The sequence below is a fragment of the Aquarana catesbeiana genome, linkage group LG02 (genome assembly GCF_042186555.1).
Source record: "Aquarana catesbeiana isolate 2022-GZ linkage group LG02, ASM4218655v1, whole genome shotgun sequence".
Lineage (NCBI taxonomy): Eukaryota > Metazoa > Chordata > Amphibia > Anura > Ranidae > Aquarana > Aquarana catesbeiana.
The window spans coordinates 145,330,529-145,348,138 of record NC_133325.1 but is presented as its reverse complement, the minus strand read 5'-3'; the positions used below and the strand labels follow the sequence as shown (position 1 = coordinate 145,348,138).

Sequence of the window (17,610 nt, the reverse complement as noted above, 5' to 3'; positions counted from 1 at the left end):
CGGAAGCCGCCGCCGCTGCCGCTGGGGTAAGTGGTACTGACCAACCGGTTAGAGGGGTGGCATACTGTTTTCCGCCCCCTCAAAAAAAAATTCCACTGACACACATATCAAAATTCAGCAGGTCCCAGTCCTGGAATCCCAGTCTAACAATTGGTTTCTGTCTATTAGGACTGCTGGAAAATCTTGTTTGATCACTGGCTTGCAACCAATCAGCGGCAGTGTATTCTGACAGCGGAGAGTCCCTACTGGAAAGATACAGTGTCCCAGCGGGAGGGAGGAGGGATTCCTGAATTCACCACATTGCTTGTGTGGATGCACAAATCAGTTTTTTTTTATTTTGGTTCAGCCCGATGGCTAAATAAAAAAAAAAATGAAAAAGTTTCTACCCAGCTTTAGGTTTACCAAATCTCTGTAATATGAAGACATACCTATACAATCCATTCAATTTGTATCCAGTCATGTAGGTCTTTGTTTTACATAATTAAATCGGAACTCTTGACACAAGAACTTTCATTTAAAGGAGTTATAAAAGCAGAGGGTTTTTTTATCTTAATGCATTCTATGCATTAAGATAAAAAGCCTTTTGTGTGCATCAGCCCCCCTAATACTTACCTGAGCCCCCTCCCAGTCCACGAGTGCCTCGGCCATCCGAGACTCTCCTTCCTGATTGGCTGAGACACAGCAACGGCATCATTAGCTACCGCTGCTGTCAAAGTCAGTCAGCCAATCAGGAGAGAAAGGGGGCAGGGGCCAAACTGGCGCTCCGTGTCTGAATGGACACACTGAGCTGTAACTCGGCTCGGTGACCCCCATAGCCTGCTGCTTGCTGTGGGGGCACTTGACAGGAGGGAGGGGCCAGGATTACAGAAGAGGGACCCGAGAAGAGGAGGATCCAGTGTGCTCTTTGCAAATCCACTGCAACAGAGCAGGTAAGTATAACATGTTTGTTATTTTTATTGAAAAAAAACAAGACTTTACAATCACTTTAAATATCTTTTCTGTTAGCTACAAAGAATATAAGTGCACTTTGTGTGTATGAGATACCTTTGGTAACCCCAATATTACCTTGTAAATGTAGTGGTGCCTAACATAACCTGTGCAAAGAGCAGAGCTGTGGGAGGGGCCCAGCAGGCTCCACCTACTACAGGCTGCCTGCAGAAAACTACAGGAGGGGGCGGAGTCACCCTGAAGAGGGATCAGCAGTGACCCGTCTTTATTAGAGGAAGTTTTGCACAGAGGCAAAGTTTCACATTAGATTATTGCACAGACTTAGAAGAAATACACAAAGCACATCAAGATTCAAAAAAGAATACACATCTCTTGTATTTAGACAATAGTTGCTTATTCTGGAGATTAGCTTTAAAAGTGTTACAGAGCCTAGGGGGCACTCTGCACATGCTCAGTTTGGTGTGTAGAGAGTTTTGCATGCGATCAGCACAAGGCCAATCAGCACTGTGCAAACTAAGGGTCATGCAGCCTCATAGGACAGTGAGAGGAGAATGAGAACTCCTAGCTAAGGAAATAAATAAATAAATAAATGGATAAATAGAAACATACATGAGTCCATATATGCGTATCAGTAAAAAATGTGATAAGAAAACATAAGTCCAAAGAGTACAATAAGGTGCGTAATGGAGGATTAACTCATAGTCCATACATTGAAGATAGAACAAAGATGGATGGTTGAAGACCCAAAGGACTGGTAGATGTAGTGTACATCCATAGGACTAGGTTGGCATTGATGGTATTAAACATCAGATAAATAAGTAAAGATGGGTACTCTTACCAAAAAAGGTGGACTCCCCTGTCAGCGACATGGAGTCAATCAGGCAATGAACCCCATCGGGCCGGGAAGGAAATCCAGGATGTTGAAATGCACAGGGTAAACTTCCAGCAGCAGGAACCCGGAGGGACATGTAACAGGTGCCCAGAATGGAAATTTCCAGGTGTGGAATGGTAAAACAGCACTGGTCATCCAAAGGGAGTATATTCTTGTCCGAAGATATGTAAAAGAAAAAAATCACCGCTTCGGCATGGTGCAGGTAAAAAAACAGGAGGGTTTTTATTGCTAAAAAGCCATAACAAATAAAATAGTGATCACAAGGATTAAAAATCAAAGCAGCATGGAGGAGAGGTACCGACCGACGCGTTTCGACCCAATGGTCTTCAACTGGGGAATGGACACCACTCCAGACTGCTCATATTTATAAATGATGATAAATTACATGATTGATGGGGAAGGCGGTCAAATCACATCTCATTGAATGAGTAGCATTATGCAACACCGGAAGTGAATAACCTAAACATAGATGGCCTATCAAACAACATAATATAAGACAGGCAGGGGTAATTTCCAGTGAAAGAAGAACCGGAAGAAGAAACATTCCCTGGGATCTTCCGCTCGCATGTCAAACAAGGACATGATGTAGCGGTGAGAAGCCCGCCAAGGAAAGTGTCATATCAGGTGAGCGGAGGCGGTGTCACGTGACCGTACGTCAGAGGCTCGAGCCGCGCTGACGTCCACAACGTAAACAAAGCAAGCCACGTAGAGCAACCCGGCCCGCCGCGTCCGCCTCCTAGTCACCTGATCGTAGGGGGAAGTCTCTCTGGGCGGTCGGAGAAAGGACATCACAGTACATTGCACATTTATCATGGATTCTAATATATAAATCTCTGATAATAGCGGCAAAATGAACAGAACATCATAATTATATCCAGCTAAGACAAACACTAAATGAATAATGAACAGGCACGTAAAACAGAACCTCATATTGGTTCCTAATATGAAACAAAAGGTACGAAAAAATCTGTAACAAATATTCTATAAGAAAATGGGTATTCTATAAAAAAATATATATGTTCTTGAATAACAGGCACTTTACCCAAGGACATATTTTTAATGTAATGTATACTGTCAGACATAAAAATGTCCAATAAATGAATATAGAAATTTTGTGAGGTACACATAAGGACTAATGCAAACATGTCTAGTGAAATGGGGGGAAACCCACACAGACTTATGCCGCGTACACACGAGCTGACTTTACGGCAGACTTTGCCCGGCGGACTTTTCTACGTACTTTACGACGGACTTTCTGAATGAACGGACTTGCCTACACACAATCCACCAAAGTCCGTCGAATTCGTAGGTGATGACGTACGACCGGACTAAAACTAGGAAGTTCATAGCCAGTAGCCAATAGCTGCCCTAGCGTGGCTTTTTGTCCGTCGAACTAGCATACAGACGGCGGACTTTTCGACCGGACTCGATTTCAACGGATTAATTTAAAACATGTTTCAAATCTAAGTCCGTCCAACTTTTGAGAAAACAAAGTCCGCTGGAGCCCACACACGATCGAATTGTCCGACCAAATCCAGTCCGCCGGGCAAAGTCTGCCGTAAAGTCCGCTCGTGTGTACGCGGCATTAGGCTTATATGCAGGAATGGGTAATGACTATGTTAGGCAAAAAAGGAAGAAGAAAAAGAAGGAAGCGTGGGTGAAACAGGAACACTCTCAAAGGATATATTGAGAGGTAAAATAACAGTAAGATAGATGTTTACGCCAACTGTATAACAACTATGCCTGATCAATAAAAGAGTTGAGGTCCCACTCCACGTTCAAGCCATACGGGGAGTAGGACCTCAACTCAGATCCTATACGTTTCGAGGCACGAAACCCCTCTAAGGCGTGGTTCACCTCTCCAATGGGGAACGAATCTATCGATCACCTGGAAAAAGGTGCCTGAAGGGTCTTTGTTATGATACTGCAAATAGTGTCGTGGCACTGTGTGTTTACTTTTGCCGCCCTTGATTCCGGCTATGTGTTCGTTAACACGAATAGTGAAGGTCCTGATGGTACGGCCTACATACTGCTTGTGGCAGGGGCAAGTCAGCAAATAAACAATGAAGAGCATGTTGCAAATTGTTTCATGTCATATATGTGGGACGTGACAGTAGATGTAAAGGTTAACATCCTCTGCCGGCCCCCTATATTATGGTGACACACATTGCACTTACGACATGGATAGTATCCATTGCAGTCCTGAAAAAAAGAAACCTTCTTCGGAGGATCTATAATGTTTGGGGCAATCTGCCCCTGAATAGATCTTGCTCCTCTGAAGATGACTGCAGCTTGCTCGGGAAGGGCTGGGCCTAATAATCTGTCATTTAGAAGTACTTTCCAGTGTTTCTTAAAAATATTTTTAACCTGTTTTGATTGAAGGGAATGGGTGGTAGTGAAAGCTCATTTGAAACTGGAATCTACAGTGTTCTTGGGTCGCTCAAAATAGAACTTCTCTCCAAGGCAGAGATAGCATTGATCTCCCCATCAAGTAAATCCACATTATAACCTTTTTCCAGGAACCGGTTCTTGAGTAGTTCAGACTGAGACAGGAAATCAGAAGTTCTGGTGCAATTGCGACGTAGCCATAAAAATTGACCTCGTGGGATCGCTCTGAGCCATTGTTCCTGGTGACAACTGTCGACCGGAATGTAACCAGGACTTCGAGATCCAAGAAATAAATCTTGGAGGAACTTGCCTCATAACTCAAAGAGATACCCCGGTCATTCTGGTTGAGTGTACTCATGAAATCATCCAATGAGGCACGGTCACCATCCCACAGAAGGAGGATCACTTCCGGTGTTGCATAATGCTACTCATCCAATGATATGTGATTTGACCGCCTTCCCCATCAATCATGTAATTTATCATCATTTATAAATATGAGCAGTCTGGAGTGAGGTGTCCATGCCCCAGTTGAAGACCATTGGGTCGAAACGCGTCCGTCTGTACCTCTCCTCCATGCTGCTTTGATTTTTAATCCTTGTGATCACTATTTTATTTGTTATGGCTTTTTAGCAATAAAAACCCTCCTGTTTTTTTACCTGCACCATGCCGAAGCGGTGATTTTTTTCTTTTACATAAGAATATACTCCCTTTGGATGACCAGTGCTGTTTTACCATTCTACACCTGGAAATTTCCATTCTGGGCACCTGTTACATGTCCCTCCGGGTTCCTGCTGCTGGAAGTTTACCCTGTGAATTTCAACATCCTGGATTTCCTTCCCGGCCCGATGGGGCTCATTGCCCGATTGACTCCATGTCGCTGACAGGGGAGTCCACCTTTTTTGGTAAGAGTACCCATCTTTACTTATTTATCTGATGTTTAATACCATCGATGCCAACCTAGTCCTATGGATGTACACTACATCTACCAGTCCTTTGGGTCTTCAACCATCCATCTTTGTTCTATCTTCAATGTATGGACTATGAGTTAATCCTCCATTACGCACCTTATTGTACTCTTTGGACTTATGTTTTGTTATCACATTTTTTATTGATAGGCATATATGGACTCATGTATGTTTCTATTTATCCATTTATTTATTTATTTTTTCTTAGCTATAATAGTACTTAGCGCTGCATTTTTTAAATTTTATCCTTAGTTGTTTGTCACAACGTATGCTGCTGCTTATGCACTTTTGTTTTCTATAGAGCGCAGTGTTTTTACTTACCTCTTGGTTATTCACGCTTCCATTTTATTATCTGATCGATGTGCAATTCAGAAACCGATCAAATAGCCATAACATCCCATCTGATTGATTTAGACTCAGTTTTGATAGAATTTGTTCAGACAGCCAATTGGCCAGAGTGGAGAATTACTGATTGTGTTGCAACAATAAACAACATTTAGATGATTCCGTCATAAATTTGATTGATTGGATTATGAAGTTGCCTGGTGGATAAAGACATACGATGGATGACTTGCGATCATATCTTCAATCTATCGATTGAATTCCACTTTTGCATTTGTAGCATATCGATCGATTGTGTTGTCAACTATAGATTGATTTTTCCTATTGGGAGAGATTGATTGGAAAAGAAATCCATCATTTATCAAATTGTGTATGGCCACTGTAAGAATATATAGGAGCCAGGCACACCCAATGAGGAGCAAATCATCAAAGAAAGTATATACAAGGGAAGGGATGATGGGAATGTAGTACATGGACAGGTATGAGGAGGAAAATCAAAAATGACTATATATACAGGATGGGATGATGGGTGTTGTAGTACATGGACAGGTATAAGAAGGTAGATCAGAGATGAGTATATACACAGGATGGGATGATGGGTGTTGTAGTACATGGAAAGGTATAAGAAGGTAGATCAGAGATGAGTATATACATAGGATGGGATGATGGGTGCTGTAAAACATAGACAGGTGTGAGAAGGTAGATCAGAGATGAGTATATACATAGGATGGGATGATGGGTGTTGTAGTACATGGACAGGTATGAGAAGGTAGATCAGAGATAAGTATATACACAGGATGGGGTGATGGGTGTTGTAGTACATGGACAGGTATGAGAAGGTAGATCAGAGATGAGTATAAATACACAGAATGAGATGATGATGGTTGTAGTACGTGGACAGGTATGAGGAGGCAGAACAGAGATTATACATGGGATGATGAGGGTTGTAGTACATGGACAGGTATGAGGAGGCAGATCAGAGTTTCAGAGAAGAGTATAGACATAGGAAGGGATGATGGGTGTTGTAGTGCATAGACAAGTAAGAGGGGGCAGATCAGAGATGAGTTTATACATAGGAAGGGATGATGAGGGTTGTAGTACATGGACAGGTATAAAAAGATAGATCAGAGATGAGTATATACATAGGAAGGCATGATGGGCGTTGTAGTACATGGACAGATATGAAAAGGTAGATCAGAGATGAGTATATACACAGGATGGGATGATGAGGGTTGCAGTATATGGACAGGTATGAAGGTAGATCAGAGATGAGTATATACACAGAATTGGATGATGAGGGTTGTAGTACATGGACAGGTATGAAAAGGTAGATCAGAGATGAATATATACATAGGAAGGGATGATGAGTGTTGTACATGGACAAGTATGAGAAGGTAGATCAGAGATGAATATATACATAGGAAGGGATGATGAGTGTTGTAGTACATGGACAAGTATGAGAAGGTAGATCAGAGATGAGTATATACATAGGATGGGATGATGGGTGTTGTAGTACATGGACAAGTATGAGAAGGTAGATCAGAGATGAGTATATATACACAGGATGGGATGATGAGGGTTGTAGTACATGGACAGGTATGAGGAGGAGAACGGAGATTATACATGGGATGATGAGGGTTGTATTACATGGACAGGTATAAGGAGGCAGATCAGAGTTTCAGAGATGAGTATATACATAGGATGGGTGTTGTAGTACATGGACAGGCATTAGATGATAGATCAGAGATGAGTATATGCATAGGAAGGGATGATAGGTGTTGTAGTACATGGACAGGTATTAGATGATAGATCAGAGATGAGTATATACATAGAAAGGGATGATAGGTGTTGTAGTACATGGACAGGTATTAGAAGATAGATCAGAGATGAGTATATACACAGGATGGGATGATGAGGGTTGTAGTACATGGACAGGTATTAGAAGATAGATCCGAGATGAGTATATACATAGGAAGGGATGATAGGTGTTGTAGTACATGGACAGGTATTAGATGATAGATCAGAGATGAGTATATACATAGGAAGGGATGATAGGTGTTGTAGTACATGGACAGGTATTAGATGATAGATCAGAGATGAGTATATACATAGAAAGGGATGATGGGTGTTGTAGTACATGGAGAGGTATTAGAAGATAGATCCGAGATGAGTATATACACAGGATGGGATGATGAGGGTTGTAGTACATGGACAGGTATGAAAAGGTAGATCAGAGATGAATATATACATAGGAAGGGATGATGAGTGTTGTAGTACATGGACAAGTATGAGAAGGTAGATCAGAGATGAATATATACATAGGAAGGGATGATGAGTGTTGTAGTACATGGACAAGTATGAGAAGGTAGATCAGAGATGAGTATATACATAGGATGGGATGATGGGTGTTGTAGTACATGGACAAGTATGAGAAGGTAGATCAGAGATTAGTATATATACACAGGATGGGATGATGAGCGTTGTAGTACATGGACAGGTATGAGGAGGAGAACGGAGATTATACATGGGATGATGAGGGTTGTAGTACATGGACAGGTCTAAGGAGGCAGATCAGAGTTTCAGAGATGAGTATATACATAGGATGGGTGTTGTAGTACATGGACAGGTATTAGATGATAGATCAGAGATGAGTATATACATAGGAAGGGATGATAGGTGTTGTAGTACATGGACAGGTATTAGAAGATAGATCCGAGATGAGTATATACATAGGAAGGGATGATAGGTGTTGTAGTACATGGACAGGTATTAGATGATAGATCAGAGATGAGTATATACATAGGAAGGGATGATGAGGGTTGTAGTACATGGACAGGTATTAGATGATAGATCAGAGATGAGTATATACATAGGAAGGGATGATAGGTGTTGTAGTACATGGACAGGTATTAGATGATAGATCAGAGATGAGTATATACATAGAAAGGGATGATGGGTGTTGTAGTACATGGACAGGTATTAGAAGATAGATCCGAGATGAGTATATACACAGGATGGGATGATGAGGGTTGTAGTACATGGACAGGTATGAAAAGGTAGATCAGAGATGAATATATACATAGGAAGGGATGATGAGTGTTGTAGTACATGGACAAGTATGAGAAGGTAGATCAGAGATGAGTATATACATAGGATGGGATGATGGGTGTTGTAGTACATGGACAAGTATGGGAAGGTAGATCAGAGATGAGTATATATACACAGGATGGGATGATGAGGGTTGTAGTACATGGACAGGTATGAGGAGGAGAACGGAGATTATACATGGGATGATGAGGGTTGTAGTACATGGACAGGTCTAAGGAGGCAGATCAGAGTTTCAGAGATGAGTATATACATAGGATGGGTGTTGTAGTACATGGACAGGTATTAGATGATAGATCAGAGATGAGTATATACATAGGAAGGGATGATAGGTGTTGTAGTACATGGACAGGTATTAGATGATAGATCAGAGATGAGTATATACATAGAAAGGGATGATAGGTGTTGTAGTACATGGACAGGTATTAGAAGATAGATCAGAGATGAGTATATACACAGGATGGGATGATGAGGGTTGTAGTACATGGACAGGTATTAGAAGATAGATCAGAGATGAGTATATACACAGGATGGGATGATGAGGGTTGTAGTACATGGACAGGTATTAGAAGATAGATCAGAGATGAGTATACACACAGGATGGGATGATGAGGGTTGTAGTACATGGACAGGTATGGGGAGACTTTAGGCTAGCACGTGGTGGGAGGAGCCAATCATCATCCACATAGGAGGGCCCCTCCCCCCAGACAGACAGCACAGCGCTTCCTATAGGCACACAGTAGAAGGCAGGAGAGGACAGCACCGGTCCTGTTAGCGGAGCGGAGAGCAGTTCTGGGATGGATCGCTGATCGGGCTGAGTGCTCGGGGCCGGTACCCATGTGTGTCATCTCCCCGGGACCACAGGTCAGTCCTCCCCGTGTGTGTCCTTCTATAATCATCTACATCACTGACATGACATCATAGCCGAGGTCCGGCCATGCGGTGTGTGTGCCTCCTCTCATCACATCCCACCAGATCTGTGTATACAATGATATCCCTCTATACACTCCATACACCGCACTGTGTACATTCTTATCTCACCTCTTACCGCATCTCACCCATCATACACTGTCTGCACCCAGAGATCTATAGGAAAACAAGAGGATGTGTGTGATCCGGGCTACAGGAACTCTCCACCACCATCATCATCATCATCATTATCATCATCATCATCATCATCATTATTATTATTATTATAATGCCACATCACATGTTACAGAATGGCACTGACAGCATGTATTTCTATATTAACCATTTCCTAAATTCCTAGATCATTCATTATGTATGGAAAAGAGCAATAGATAGATAGAGAGAGAGAGATAGTTGACTGGATAGACATATAGAGAGATTGATAGGTAGAATAAAAAGATGGATAGATATATAGAAAGAAAGAGAGAATGATGACTGGAAGGCAGAAAGATAGATAGGTAGAATAAAAAAGATAGATAGAAGAGAATGATGACTGGATAGACATATAAAAAGATGGATAGGTAGAATAAAAAGATACATAGAATGCATTGGACATATTAAAAGATGGATAGATAGAAAGAACAAAAGAAAGAGAGAATGATGACTGGATAGATAGATAGAAAAAAAGATAAATAGAATAGATAGATAGAAGTAGAGAATGATGACTGGATAGGTAGAGTAAAAAGGTAAATAAATAGACTATATAGATAGATAGATGAATAGATAGATAATGGTTTATTTAATAGATATAGTATATTTTGTTCAGCAGCCTATAATTGATGACCCCCACCTGTATACTATGGTGTAAAATGTATATTTATTACCTATGTAGGTCATGGGTTTGGAAGGGACCCAGCAGTGTGGATGTACATTAACCGTATATAATCTATTCCCCATACCTGATATGGAGTGTATGGTATGGGAATGGAAGCAGTTAGTGCTAGGTGTAATATATTTTTTTATTATAGATGATAAATATGTATGTTATATAAATGACTTATAATATACAGGCAGTAAATATTACACATGTTTTATCTTTGGCACATTCTGTAAGTATTCAGTGGAGGGAGATCTATCTTTTCATGCACACTTCTTTCTTATATATGTGTGCCAGTTTCTGTTGTTGATGTGCTGATTATAGTTTATGTTTGTGATGATGGAATATGTTTAGGTAAAATGACTGATATAATCATTATTGATCTGTACTTGAATAATAAAGCTGTTTTTATCATTTAATCCATATGTTGTTAGGAGTAGATGGGTAGAGGCTGTCAGTGTTCTCTGCACACCGTATAGTAGACAGAGCCGGTTAGGCAGTCTGTTGAGCCATTGCTGGGGGGGGGGATATTTAATGTATGAGTCCTCACTTCTCTAGCGGTGAATGATGTAATTGTCATCTTCTAAAGCCTGGGTGCAGCTCCGGTGTAATGGATGGGACTGGCAGCACTGTGTGCAGTCAGTGGGTAGCATTGGATACTGCTGGGACTGTCTGGGGTTGTATGATGGAGAAGAGAGCGGTGCTGCAGATGGTAAACACACTGCTGTGTATGAATGGAAATCACAGTATTAGTGGGAGGCAGCTGGTGCTCAGCGTGCTGTGTGCTTTACTCCACACTTCCCCTTCACACACACTGCCTGTGGATCTGAATATTTCTGCTGCCATTGTGTATATGAAATGTATCCTCTATTGCTGTTTGGATGATGCTTGTTCAGGGCTTGTTTCACTATTGGAAGGTGTTATGGTAGTATTGTCCAAGGAGCAGTATAGGCAAACCAAAGCACAGTGTGCAAAGGACTGGAACCCCTAGTATCCAATTATTTTTTATTGTTCCAAAATTCTAACAGGATGCTATGAGTTACTGCACGCTGTGTGCCTTCCTTGCTTTTTGCTGCCTAGAAAAAAATGTTGTTTGATATTTTGCTCACCAACTATTCATTCATATGATTTTGATTTTTGTTGTATGAGAACAATTGAAATGAAAAGGAGTATTGAGAGTTCAATCCGATTTCTAGGTGAATGCATAGCCAAAGTTGACATGTGCCTCCCAATGGTCTCGGGATATGGAATCACCAACTCTGTTCTCATAAAACCAATAAAAATATAGAAATAGAAAAAAATATGGATTATCTGCATAGAATTGAGGGTCTGTGCACTTAGGATATTAAAGACAGCATAGGCACATGTAAAATGTTCACACAGAATCCATACAATGTTTGATGCCTATTGATCATCCTGTGCGTGGTTCAGAGTTAGATTTCATACCACACAACAGTATCTGTACATTGGGACTTTACATAGAGATGGCGGATGTTCTCAGGCAAAGATTTGTTCAGTTCGGAAATATTGCCCCAATATCAAAATGTATACAGGAAGTATATCATTTTTTTTCTGGAAAAGCAGAGAGCATGCTTCTTATTGAGTGCCTACAAACCAGACCCTTTATATTTGAATACAAGAATGGCGTCTATAGGGAAACATAATAAGGGGCAAGGTGTGTTTTATTAAGGATGGTGATAAATAACTAGTTTTTGCCATTGCTGCCTTCTTTGGATGTTGTATATTGGGCATGTATTAATTATATATTATATAATTAAATTAATTATAATATATATATATATATATATATATATATATATATATATATATATATATTATAATTAATTTTATTATATAATATATAATTAATATTAAAATATATAGTTAATATATTATATAAAAATGATATATTTTAATATTAATTATATATTATATAATCAAATTAATTATTATATAATATATATATATAAACAGTGAAAACCTGGATGACAATCTTAGGCAGCTCAGACTGCTGGTCCACTCGACATACCCAGTAATACATTTTGTCCTGACTTGGTACTTCCAGTGCCATCAGTCAGTCCAGGTATGTTCTGATCATCATACACAGACACTGTTTATGACTTTTTATCGGTGTCTCATTGTGGTACTCTAACTGAAAAATATCTGTACTGTTCGGCAATGGCTGCTGTTGTTGCTGTTAGTGCTGCTGCATTGGCAGACATTGGGAAACCATGATGCAGTGGAATGTCCTTTCTTAGTAATATTGTCACTGGCATGTTTCATTGTGGATGTTGATGACATTTTATTTTAAATGACAGGCTGCTTACTAAAACATAACAGCAATGGCATGTATAATTATTATTATTATTTTTTATTTGACCATTTGTGTTTAAATTGGGTAAGAAATTACGGACACCTAAAGCAGGTTGCATGGCCAAAACTTTAAGAGAGATCATTTTTTTTGTCATTGTGACATGAAAGTTAATGTACATGAAAAAGTAGACTGCTTATGTCTGTGTGCAACCTTGCTGAAGAAAAAAAGACCATCGGTATTGTACATTGAGGCAGATCACTGTCTGGATGTTGGGTTCTTCAGTAACTAGGGTTGTTATGCAGTGAACAGACCCCAAACTGTACATATACAACACCTGCTTGTCTATGTAGAGTCTGATCACAATTCTTTGTCTACTTATAGCAAAATGGAGTTGATTTACTAAAACTGTAGAGTGCAAAATCTGGTGCAGCTCTGCTTACTAACCAATCAGCTTCCAGGGTTTTTTTTGTCAAAGCTTAAAGTGGTTGTAAAGGCACAAGGTTTCTTTACCTTCATCCATTCTGTGCATGATTGTAAAAAACCATCTGTGTGCAGCAGAACCCCACCCCCCCATTCCTTACCTTAGCCCCCTCTCGATTCAGCAATGTCCATGAGAGCCTTGCCCCTCCGGGTTTTGCACTCCTGATTGGCTTTTGGCAGCAATTGGAGCCATAGGAGATGGAAGGGGTGGGGCCAAGTTGCGGCTCCATATGTGAAAAGACACCGCGGCTCGGGAGCGCACCTGCTTCGGTGCCTCCAGTGAAATCTGCCTGCTGTGGGGGCACCCAGCAGGAGGGAGGATATTGGAGCGCTGATGAGGGACCTGAGAAGAGGAGGATCTGGACTGCTCTGTGCAAAGCCATTGCACAGAGCAGATAGATATAACATGTTTGTTATTTTAAAAAAAAGGCTTTAATATCACTTTAATTAAACAAGCTGAAGTTAGAAGCTGATTGGCTACCATGCACACATTTTACACTCTCCAGTTTTAGTAAATCAACCCCAGTGGGAAGTAAGGATTACGGACAGTGAGCAGTTAACATTGAGAATTATTAAATGCATTATCTTTAATGAATGATGATAATGACTTCATGGCACTGAGCGGGAAGATTGCACCCCCAATGCTCTGATCAGCACTGAAAGGAAGCACGCAGTACCAGTGTGTTCAAATAATGGCAAAAGCTGTGATCCCATGATGCTTTTATATGGATTTGCATCTGATAGCATAACCCCTCTTGATTGGTTGCCCTCTTCATGGGAAATTATGTATAGATACAGAGAGGATGGGGCAGAATGTATAGGTACAGAGATGATAGGGCAGAATGTATAGGTACAGAGATGATGGGGCAGAATGTATAAGTACAGAGATGATGGGGAAGAATGTATAGGTACAGAGAGGATGGGACAGAATGTATAGATACAGAGAGGATGGGACAGAATGTGTAGGTACAGAGATGATGGGGCAGACTGTATAGGTACAGAGATGATGTGGCAGAATGTATAGGTACAGAGAGGATGGGGCAGAATGTATAGGTACAGAGATGACGAGGCAGAATTTATAGGTACAGAGAGGATGGGGCAGAATGTATAGGTACAGAGAGGATGGGACAGAATGTATAGGTACAGAGAGGATGGGACAGAATGTATAGGTACAGAGAGGATGGGACAGAATGTATATGTACAGAGAGGATGGGACAAAATGTATAGGTACAGAGAGGATGGGGCAGAATGTATAGGTACAGAGATGATGGGGCAGACTGTATAGGTACAGAGATGATGAGGCAGAATGTATAGGTACAGAAAGGATGGGGCAGAATGTATAGGTACAGAGATGATGGGGCAGACTGTATAGGTACAGAGATGATGAGGCAGAATGTATAGGTACAGAGAGGATGGGGCAGAATGTATAGGTACAGAGAGGATGGGACAGAATGTATAGATACAGAGGATGGGACAGAATGTATAGGTACAGAGAGAATGGGGCAGAATGTATAGGTACAGAGATGATGGGAAGAATGTATAGGTACAGAGAGGATGGGGCAGAATGTATAGTTATAGAGAGGATGGGACAGAATGTATAGGTACAGAGAGGATGGGGCAGAATGTATAGGTACAGAGAGGATGGGGCAGAATGTATAGGTACAGAGAGGATGGGGCAGAATGTATAGGTACAGAGAGGATGGGACAGAATGTATAGGTACAGAGAGGATGGGGCAGAATGTATAGGTACAGAGAGAATGGGAAGAATGTATAGGTACAGAGAGGATGGGACAGAATGTATAGATACAGAGAGGATGGGACAGAATGTATAGGTACAGAAAGGATGGGGCAGAATGTATAGGTACAGAGATGATGGGAAGAATGTATAGGTACAGAGAGGATGGGGCAGAATATATAGGTACAGAGAGGATGGGGCAGAATGTATAGTTATAGAGAGGATGGGACAGAATGTATAGGTACAGAGAGGATGGGGCAGAATGTATAGGTACAGAGAGGATGGGACAGAATGTATAGGTACAGAATGTACAGGTACAGAGAGGATGGGGCAGAATGTATAGATACAGAGAGGATGGGAAGAAATTCAAAGCAGTATGCAATAGCCCATCTGAGGTCACTGGGAACCAACGATGAAGTAAAGCTTGAAGTACTTCTCTAAAGGTTCACTGATTTCTACATAGTTTGAATTGGCACTAACTGTGTTTTTTTTTTTTTTTTTTTTATTAAACATTATTTTTTTGGGGCACAACCTATGTTTTAATTCTACCATGGGGACAAGTTGACATGTATATTTTTACTTCTCTGTTGTACATTTCTATGCACCAGCCATTCTCAACCAGGGTTCCTCCAGAGGTTGCTAGGGGTTCCTTGAGCTGCGGCTGGTTGACATCCCATCTGATGGTACCTGCATAATACTCTAAACACCCTTGTGGGGGGGGGGGGGGGCATTCTTCCTACTGACCACCAATGCAAAGGGGCATTATTTCCCCCTTCTCCCCCAATGAATTAATTTTAACATAGGTCCCTGAAAATTATTTTAATGGTTTGGGATAAAAACGTTGAGAAAAGCTACTATACATAAAGGTGATTGATATAATTCCATATGGTGCAGGGTATTTCAGCACCATGGACAGAGCACTGCATTCATGTGCTCACAGTCCAGACTGGCTAAAGCAGCTGTATACTAATCTAATCTGTAAATCAGTTTACTAAGCAATGCGGCATTGCATAGTAAGCAGTTACTGTGTTATGTAATATGAGTTGCCAGTTTTTGTAGGTAAACCATATGGCAAAATATATTATACAGTGCGCTGGTAGTATTCTGTATTTTGTGTTCTGTGCTGAGTTGCGTTTCCACAATTTTGATAGCAGAGCCACGATACATTGATGAATGGACATAAAACCTACTGCCCTTAATACTATTTGACTCTAAAAGGCCCACTGATGCAATTTACTTACCATGTATTGTATAATGTGGTTAAAAAAAGACTTTCATAGTAACCTGTCAGAATAGAAATATGGCAGTTGTCATGGCTGACGCATATTCTGGGGCTCAGCCTTTTCATCTTCATAAGTCACTCACCCACAACAAGCATGCAGCTGTGAAAATGTTTCACTTGGATACTTGTATCAGATCTGTGAGTCACTTACTAGTAAAGCAAAGAACAAAACCTTCTCCTGTAGGCAGTTCTCAAATGTATGTCCTGCCGGGTTACCATTCAGCACTGTGGACAAAATTTCTGCCACAATTGGGCAACTATGTAATAAAATATAATTCCACACTTCTGACAAATATGTTATTGTAAAGGCACAGCCAGGAAATATGGAAATTCAAAAATGCCCTTTAGTACCCATTTTAATCCTTTTGATTCTGAAAATGGTTTTGTTTATAGAATGTACTGTAATGGAAAAACTGCCTAGTATCACTAGGATCAGCTAACGGTTAGGAATGCTTGCAGGTACTATATTCAATAACCTTTACTTAAAGTGGTTGTAACCCAAAAAAAAACATTCTCCAGTCCCTTTAAGGCATGAGATATAACACCGTGCTTTTGCCATGTTAATTGTCCCTTTCTATGTTGTACAATACCTGGCTGATCCTGCCTGTTCCTGTCTTCCCCTCTGTAAAATAACCATGTTTCTCATGGCTGCTGATCTCTGTGGCCAGTTTACTTGCCTCTGTCATCCAGTTTTCTCCTCCGCATCTCTGCAACTCCCCCCTTCCCTTCCCTCTCCCAGTCAGTTCCATAGTCTGTGTGAGAGCCGATCTCTTCCCCGCCCCTCTCCTCTTCTCCCATGCCTATGTAATTATATTCCCTGCAGCTGCTTCAGTGCTTGTAAAATAAAGAAACATGTATTAATTACTTTAATTCTCTCTGGTTTAGGTCTCTGTTCAGTACAGTGTGTGTTTTTTCCTAAAATTGTAATACTAAATACCTTCTTTGCAGAGCTCTGTCCAGACATGTGACCTCCTTCTGCCAGCTTGCATTCATCAGAGGGGAATCTCAGCTCCTCCCACTCACTTACTCGGGAAGGGAAGCAGAAGGAGGTCGCAGGACAGGATTTTAAAGCATATCTATCCCCCAACAACCACCCCAACCCCCCGCCCTCCAAAAAAAAAATAAAAAAATAATAATAATATATTGCAGCTTACCAGACCTTAGATTTGGTGGCTGCATTCGTTTTCTTTTATTAGGCTTTTCTCCTTGCTTTCCTTACTTAGTCTACAAAAACCTTACCCTCTCCTCATCTTCATTACATAAAGAGGCAGTATACTGCAGTTCATAGAAGGTAGCTGGGAAAGCTGATAACATTGTCTGAGCTTTCAGTTCATTGTACAGGAAGTTATAAGGACAGTAGAATTTTGGCAGGA

At 40.9% G+C, this 17,610-nt stretch overlaps 1 protein-coding gene across 4 annotated transcripts in view; it reads left to right on the top strand.

Annotated features, from left to right (window-relative positions):
- The window catches only part of MAP3K12 (mitogen-activated protein kinase kinase kinase 12), a 231,223-nt gene that overhangs the window by 106,952 nt on the left and 106,661 nt on the right, over positions 1–17,610 (top strand). Inside the window, exon 1 of one of the 4 annotated variants that reach the window (XM_073613600.1) lies at positions 9,214–9,504. The exons of 2 other annotated variants lie outside the window; for them this stretch is intronic. The gene's annotated coding sequence lies outside the window, so the exon portion shown is untranslated. Of the gene's footprint in view, positions 1–9,213; positions 9,505–11,010; positions 11,139–17,610 lie in introns of those variants that run through there. One more of the 4 variants, XM_073613601.1, reaches the window with a different exon arrangement.